Source organism: Octopus sinensis, unplaced genomic scaffold (assembly GCF_006345805.1).
Source record: "Octopus sinensis unplaced genomic scaffold, ASM634580v1 Contig14685, whole genome shotgun sequence".
NCBI lineage: Eukaryota > Metazoa > Mollusca > Cephalopoda > Octopoda > Octopodidae > Octopus > Octopus sinensis.
In genome coordinates, this window is record NW_021833303.1 from 67,501 (window position 1) to 75,728 (window position 8,228).

The 8,228-nt window shown below is 38.5% G+C and overlaps 1 long non-coding RNA gene across 1 annotated transcript in view; it reads right to left on the reverse strand.

The window, feature by feature from the left end:
* LOC118761525 overlaps positions 1-2,887 on the reverse strand; it is a 10,122-nt gene extending 7,235 nt beyond the window's left edge. Inside the window, exon 1 of the long non-coding RNA XR_004997443.1 lies at positions 2,842-2,887. This is a non-coding gene — a long non-coding RNA (uncharacterized LOC118761525). The remainder of the gene's footprint in view (positions 1-2,841) is intronic.
* Between the last annotated feature and the right edge of the window lie 5,341 nt (positions 2,888-8,228).

Here is an 8,228-nt window from a genome sequence, read left to right on the forward strand (position 1 = left end):
TACTGGAAGACTCGGAATTCCAATTCAAACAAGGAGAGAGGTTCATAAATAAGACCAACTTTATTTGTGCATCCGAGAATTTAATTTGTTATAATTTGTTCAGGTTGTGGACTATATAGGACAGACAAGTATGTCTGTACACGACTATATAGGACAGACAAGTATGTCACTTACGCGGAGAACCGCACCGTATAAGAAACAGATCCCTTTCCCCAGGTATAGACAGACAGCTTTGAGTGAACACAGAGATGTGCAGGGAATCTCTAATAAAATTTCAGTTTTTCCCCATCTACCAGTACAAAGAAACTATTTCTGTACAAGAACGTTTGAATAAAGAAAATTTATTTATCGAAGAATACAGAGCACGCCTAAATATGAACGCACAACCAACTTTGGTCTTAGTATATATCTTAATTCATGATCACATATCCATCACTGTACAAATTTCATCTCACTACTTTAACTCATGAGGTTTTGTCATGCCTATTTATCCCACAACAAATGTGTAATTACCTCACCTTACATTTTTCTACTCGTTAATTCATTCACAAACTTTTACACAAGAACATGGACTAAAAGCTTCTTAAGAAAATACTAAATCCCAATGATTTCAATGTCATGATTAGCGAAAGCGAAACCGGTCGACAACCACAGTACTCTTTCATATGAAATATATTAAAACTATGTAAATGTGTGCATTTGCCTTCTTTTATTATATATATATATATATATAATATATATATATATATATATATATATATATATATATATTTATCTATATATATATATGTGTGTGTGTGTGTGTGTGTGTGTGTGCATATATATATATTTATATATATATATAAATATATATATATATGTGCGCGTGTGTGTGTATATATATATTTAGATATATGGTCTGCTCGCTTTGCCACCAGGGTGGCGTCATTTGAAGGCTAAAACAATGCGAAGCGCATTGTGACCAGCGATGTGTAGCAACATCTGATAGCCTGGTCGGTCACGTGATCACGTGATATTTATATAAATATATATATATATGCATACATACAGGCATACATACAGACAGACAGACAGACAGACAGACAGACAGACAGACAGACAGACAGACAGACAGACAGATAGATAGATAGATAGATAGATAGATAGATAGATAGATAGATAGATAGATAGATAGATAGATAGATAGATAGAATTTATCCTATTTTTTCCTATTTTTACTTGCAATCATTAGACTGCGGTCATGTTGGGGCACCGCCTTGAAGTATTTTTAGTCGAATGAATCACCCCAGTGCTTTTTTTAACCTGGCACTTATTCTGTCGTTCTCTTTTGCCGAGCCGCTAAGTTACGGTGGCACAAACAAACCAGCACTAGTTGTCAAGCGGTGGCGGGGCATAAACAGAGACACAAACACACGCACAAACACACACACACACACATACACCTGTATGTGTACATATATATATATATATATATAGAGAGAGAGAGAGAGAGAAAGAAAGAAAGAAAGAAAGGAAGAAAGAAAGAAAGAAAGAAAGAAAGAAAGAAAGAAAGAAAGAAAGAAAGGAAGAAAGAAAGAAAAAGATGGGCTTCTTTCAGTTTCCGTCTACTTACTAGGTTTTGATCGTCCCGTGTCTATAGTAGATGACACTTTCCCAAAGTACCACGCAGTGGGACTGAACCTGGAAGCATGTGGTTTGGATGTATATCTATAAATCGATGCAGTTCTATTTCTGTTTTTGTAACTGTTGCTTGTATGGGGATTTAGTTATGATTTATGTATTCCTATGTACATGCACATGTCTCTGTGTGTGTGTGTGTGTGTGTGTGTGTGTGCATACAGGTGTGTGTGTGCGTGCATATAGGTGTGTGTGAGTGTGTGCACACGCGAATGTGTGTCTTATATTTTAGCTAACAGCTGAAATGTCACAAAGCTAAAAATATTATAATAATATACATACATATCTGTGTGTGTTTGTGTTTGGGTGTGTGTGTGTGCATGTATATGCGTGCGTGTGTGTGTGTGTGTGTGTGTGTGTGTGTGTGTGTGTGTGTGTGTGTGTGTGCATGTGTGTGTGTGTGTGTGTAAAGTATCGTCTGCATTTCGCCAGTTGAACGGATGTTTAAACTGTGTTTCATCTTCTTGGAAAGAGAATGTGCAGAATAACCTCTGACCACATCTTCCAAGGTTTCTACGCTAAAACAACGAGTATTTCGGTATTTTCCAGGCTAAATTCTTCTTGGTTCCATCTTTGATGTCGATAGTTGCCAACTGTTATTGTCTCCCCGCCCTCTCTCTCTCTCTCTTTTTCTCTCTCTCTCTCTCTCTTCTCCTGAATTATGTCCCTGGAGGTACTACAACATCCGTTGGAACAAGAAATATTTGTTCCTTGTTATCCATTTTTACGTCTGTGTGGCATAGAACCGCCGCCCTCCAGGTCTCAAAGAATCTCCCACCTTTCCCTCTTCTTAATTCCAATCCAAAACTCAATTCCATTTATGATATCTATTTTATACAAAATGATGATAGAAGAATGCGTTTTGCCTTTATTTTTATCCTATTTTATCTTCATTTTCATTTTATTTTATATATTATTGTGTGCGTGTGCAAAATGTCTTTTAAAGAATGTGTTACGTTTATTGTTTTTATTTTACTTTATTTTTATCACTTTTATCAAAATTTTTCGTCTCATGTTCAATACCTATTTCTTTACTACCCACAAGGGGCTAAACACAGAAGGAACAAACAAGGACAGACGAACGGACTAAGTCGATTTTATCGACCCCAGTGCGTAACTGGTACTTATTTAATCGACCCTGAAAGGATGAAAGGCAAAGTCGACCTCGGCGGAATTTGAACTCAGAATGTAGCGGCAGACGAAATACCTATTTCTGTATTACCCACAAGGGGCTAAACATAGAGGGGACAAACAAGGACAGACATAGGTATTAAGTCGATTATATCGACCCCAGTGCGTAACTGGTACTTAATTCATCGACCTCGAAAGGATGAAAGGCAAAGTCGATCTCGGCGGAATTTGAACTCACAACGTAACGGCAGACGAAATACCGCGAAGCATTTCGCCCGGCGTACTAACGGTTCTGCCAGCTCGTCGCCTTCTCATGTTCAATAGCATTGCGTGGGTGTACGCGCAAATGTGACCAGTCAGACATAAAATGCACGTGCATATCAGATGCACCCAAATTCAACCGCGCATATTCAGGAAAAGTTTTCAGCTCATTAAAGTATATAGGACCCGGGGTGACTTTTTGAGATATTTTTAAGAGTGTTTTATGTGCCATCAAGTTCGGTATGTGTATGCATGTGTGTATCTGTATTCCTACTAATAGTTTACCGTCCGACCTTGTGCGGAGGCAAACACCGTCGTTTTGCGTACCAAAAGCATACTTCAGCATGATAGCGAAATAGATGTTGAACAGGGCAGGAGCAAGTACGCATCCCTGTTTTACCCCACGTCGAACATCAAAGGGTTCTGAGGTGTTTCCGTTATATTTTACTGTGGCCTTCATGTACAAATGGAAAGATTGAAGATGTGGAGCAGTCGAGGAGGACACCCAATCTTCCCAAGAACTTGGAACAACCCATCCCTACTCACCGTGTCGAACGCCTTCATCAAGTCAACGAATGCAATGTAGAGAGCTTGGTTCTGTTCCCTGCATTTCTCTTGTAACTGCCTAAGGGAGAAAATTATATTCATCGTGGATCGCCCGGATCGTCTGAAACCACTTTGAGATTCTGGGTAGTTCCTTTCTACAAATTTCCGAACTCGGTCGAGAGCCACTCGAGCAAATGTCTTCCCGACGACATGAGCAGAGATATACCTCTATAGCTGTCACAGTGACTCCTGCTTCTTTCGTTTTCATACAACGTGGCAATTTTACTCTTTCATATCACTGGTTATCTCCCCTTCCTCGCAGCTATGAGACAGGATATGGTGGAGATGGGGTAGGATGTCTTCTTTCGAACATTTGATAGCTTCAGCTGGTATCCCATCCAGTCCAGATGCTTTTCCTGTTGGTAGTGAGTCGAGTGCTTTTTTTAAAATTCCCCTACGGTTGGGGGTATGTCCAGTTCGTCCATGACCGGCAAGCTTTCCAAGCTGTCCAGCGCTGTTTCCGAAATGGAGCTATCCTGGGAGTATAACTCCGAGTAATGCTCCACCCATCTCAACATTTATATATATATTCTTTTATTCTGTTACTTGTTTCAGTCATTTGACTGCGGCCATGTTGGAGCACCGCCTTTAGTCGAGCAAATCTACCCCCAGGACTTATTCTTTGTAAGCCTAGTACTTATTCCATCGTCTCTTTTGCTTATCCGCTAAGTTACGGGAACGTAAACACAACAACATCGGTTGTCAAGCGATGTTGGGGGAGAAACACACACATACATATACGATGAGCTTCTTTCAGTTTCCGTCTACCAAATCCACTCAGAAGGCTTTGCTCGGCCCGAGGCTATAGTAGAAGCCACTTGCCCAAGGTACCACGCAGTGGGGCTGAACCCGGAACCATGTGGTTGGTAAGCAAGCTACTTACCACACAGCCACTCCATGTATGTATATACTTAAGTTTCGACCAGAATTGGCCTAGGCCATGACCACTCAGAAGATGATCAAGGAAACGAGGATCCAATCTCTTTGTATACAGAGCAAATCCTGTAGCTTCCGAAAACTGGTAAAGTACTAATTGGCATGCTATAAGTACCTAACGCTGGCCATTCAACGGGGGTCTCAGTCCACCACACATCACAGCACATATTATATAAAATAAAACCTACCTACTTGACATATGTACGTGGTGGGGTAGAGACATATTAACAGGGCAAATTTAACTGTTCTTCTATAGACTGAAAAAAAATAACGAACATCCCTAATCGATTTTGAAAGTAACTATGTGGTAAGAAGTTTGCTTCCCAGCCACATGGTTCCGGGTTCAGTCCCACTGCGTGGCACTTTGGGCAAGTGTCGTTTATTATAACGACGGGCCGGCCAAAGCCTTGAGAGACGGATCGTGAAAGGAGCCTGTCGTATGCGCGCACTCGCACGTCTGTGTGTGTGTGTGTGTGTGTGTGTGTGTGGTGTGTGTGTGTGTGTGTGTGTGTGTGTGTGTGGTGTGTTGTGTGCGTGTGTATCAACGTAAATAGGAACACACTGCACGGCCAAGTTTACTATACTCTTTTTGTCTATTTTTCAGCTTAATTCAAGTCTTGCGGACGCGGGCCAACACCACATCCATACACGCATGCTTATACTCAGACTAATAACCCAATTTCCAATTTCTTCAATTTCAATAAAGAAAAAGAGATCGGAAAGAAATAAAGAACGAAACAAAAGGGAGGAAATTGAGAGAGAGGGAAACATAAGAAAAGGAGCGTGGAGAAATGGAGGAGGAACGAAGGCGAGAAGAAAAGAATGAGAAAGAAAGAAGGGAGGAAAAAGGTAAACGAGAAAGAAAGAGAATGGAAAGAAGAAAGTAACGACGAAAGAAAATAAATATGAAGAAAAGGGAAGAAAAACGGGGGAAAGGGAAAAGAATCTAATATCGTTTCCGCCTTTTCCACCACTTCTACACTTCATTCTAACTTGCTTTTGTTATTCTTGTTGTTTCCTTTTACCGTCTCCGTGTAAAAGTCTGTGTGTCCCCTGTGGCCCAGTCAGTTCCATGCCGCCACAACCCCCTAAGTATTATGAGGTCAGGAAAGGTCAGGTCTGAGAAAGAAATCATTTTGTCAGCTGACAAAAACTCAGTGACAATACTGAAACGATGTCAATCTGTCGCAGCTCATTATCGTTCACCCTCCATGATCACAGGCGATTGAAATCTTTGATTTGGCTGATTACTAACACACACACACACACACACACACACACACACACACACACACACACACACACACACACACACACACACACATACACACACACACACACACACACACGCATGCACACACTGACATAGCGTCTTCATCACTACGTCTATATCATCATCACACAGAAAAGAATTACAACAAACACAACGGCAACGACCATGACTTCTTGCTGCCTTGCATAATCGGCGGCAATTATATATCTATATGCGTGTGTGTATAATGAATATGTGTGTGTGTGTGTGAGTATATACATACCATACATAAAGATATATATAATATGTATGTGTATAAATGTATATATACATATACATACATATACACACACACACACACACACACATATATATATATATATATATATATATATATATATATATATATATATATATATATATATATATACAGATCCATGGCCTTTCGAGACCGACGGATGCCTACTATATACATATGTACTACGTATATATTTATATACATATATAAACAGGTGTGTGTGTACATATATATGTGTGTGTGTGTGTGTTTGTGTGTGTACCAGAAGCAACAGACTGACTCAAGACCCGAAATATTCGTGCGTTATATTATATTACATAATATTATATATTATACTTTCAGAAGAAGAGGAGCAACAGTGACTTCGAAGTTTCGGCCTGCTCGCCTTCGTCTGGCCGTCCGAAAAAGACTGGCAGGCCCTCTTCTTGTCACCCCGCTTGCTGTAAAACTATAATTAAACATATATATATATACTCAGCAATAAAGCATTGCATGCATCTACAGATCCAATCCATCGCTGGAACTGTAAAAATCTGTAAGACTTTCCAGAAGTTTAAAAATTAATAAAATATTGATAAGCATGTCTACATATGCAACTATATGCATGAGAATACAGGCATAAAACAAAACATGCAAATCTGCACATATACGTACATGCATACATACAGGCAAAAATACCCTGTTAGTGGTGTTGAAATTCCAATGAAGGAGTCTTGGATCAAGGTGAGAAACCGGCTCTTTCTGTATTGGCAAGAAATCTTGAAATAAAACTGAATAGTGACATGCATACAAACGTCTGTGAGTATATGTGTGTGTACGTATATATATATATGTGTGTGTGTGGTGTTGTATGTATATAAATTATATATATATGTATGCATATATATGTATAATATAGATATATTATATAGATATATAATATATATATGATATGTAATATATATATATATACACATATACACCCACACACCACACACACACACACATTATATATATATATATATTATATGTGTGTGTGTGTGTGTGTGTATGTAATATAATATGTGACAATTATTCGGTTGCCATAATAAAACTCCGAGTTTCGGATGTCGGGACGGAAATCTGCTCATTTATTAAGACAATCAAATATATATATTATATAAGGAGAGAGAGTGAGAGTGAAGAGGAGATAGATAGAATAGATAGATAGATAGATAGATAGATACTAGATAGATAGATAGATAGATAGATAGATAGATAGATAGATAGATAGATGATATAGATATATATTATATATAAGTATATATATATATATATTATATATATATATATATATATATATATATATATATATATATATATATATATATATATATATATATATATATAATATATATATATATACTTATACGCAGCTCTACTAAAGCAAACATTATCGATACCCCTCACTTATGTCCTTTTAAGACGCCGAGAACGGTGGATATTGATATTTCGCTCTATTTTGCAACTCTTCTGCATCGTATCCTCGAATCATCTCGGAAGATGTTAATAGCTGACTTTCTGTGTACCAAAACTCGGGAGGAGAGTCACGGAAGACCAGATGTGTGTGCGCTTTGTCCTAACCTACCTAGTTGTTTCCCATTCGTTGCTTCTCATCTGGCTAGGTAACACTAAATATTTTTCATGCTTCATATATTAACAAATTTGGCGTTTTCATAAGTCGATAAATATTCATCTGTCATCTAATTCTTAACCCATTCTGTGCACATTTCCTTATTCCTGTCCCATTTTTAAGTATCTTTTGCTCCACATCCATTGTAAACCCCATCTTCTTAACGTTTAAAGCATCTGTGAGGTCAATGCAATTGATTTACCCTCTCCGCCAAAATTTCAGACCTTGTACCATTAGTAGAAAGATTATTATTATTGTCGTTGTTGTTGTCTTTACATAGCTTCTTACGCTGGAAATGTACTACGGTGTCAGCTGTTCACAAACCAGTGGACTAAGGTAAACCCCCTTATTTTTCGAGCACCTTCCGGAGTATTGAGTGAGAAAGCAGCGTTTGCCCTCAAAGTGACACTGGAATG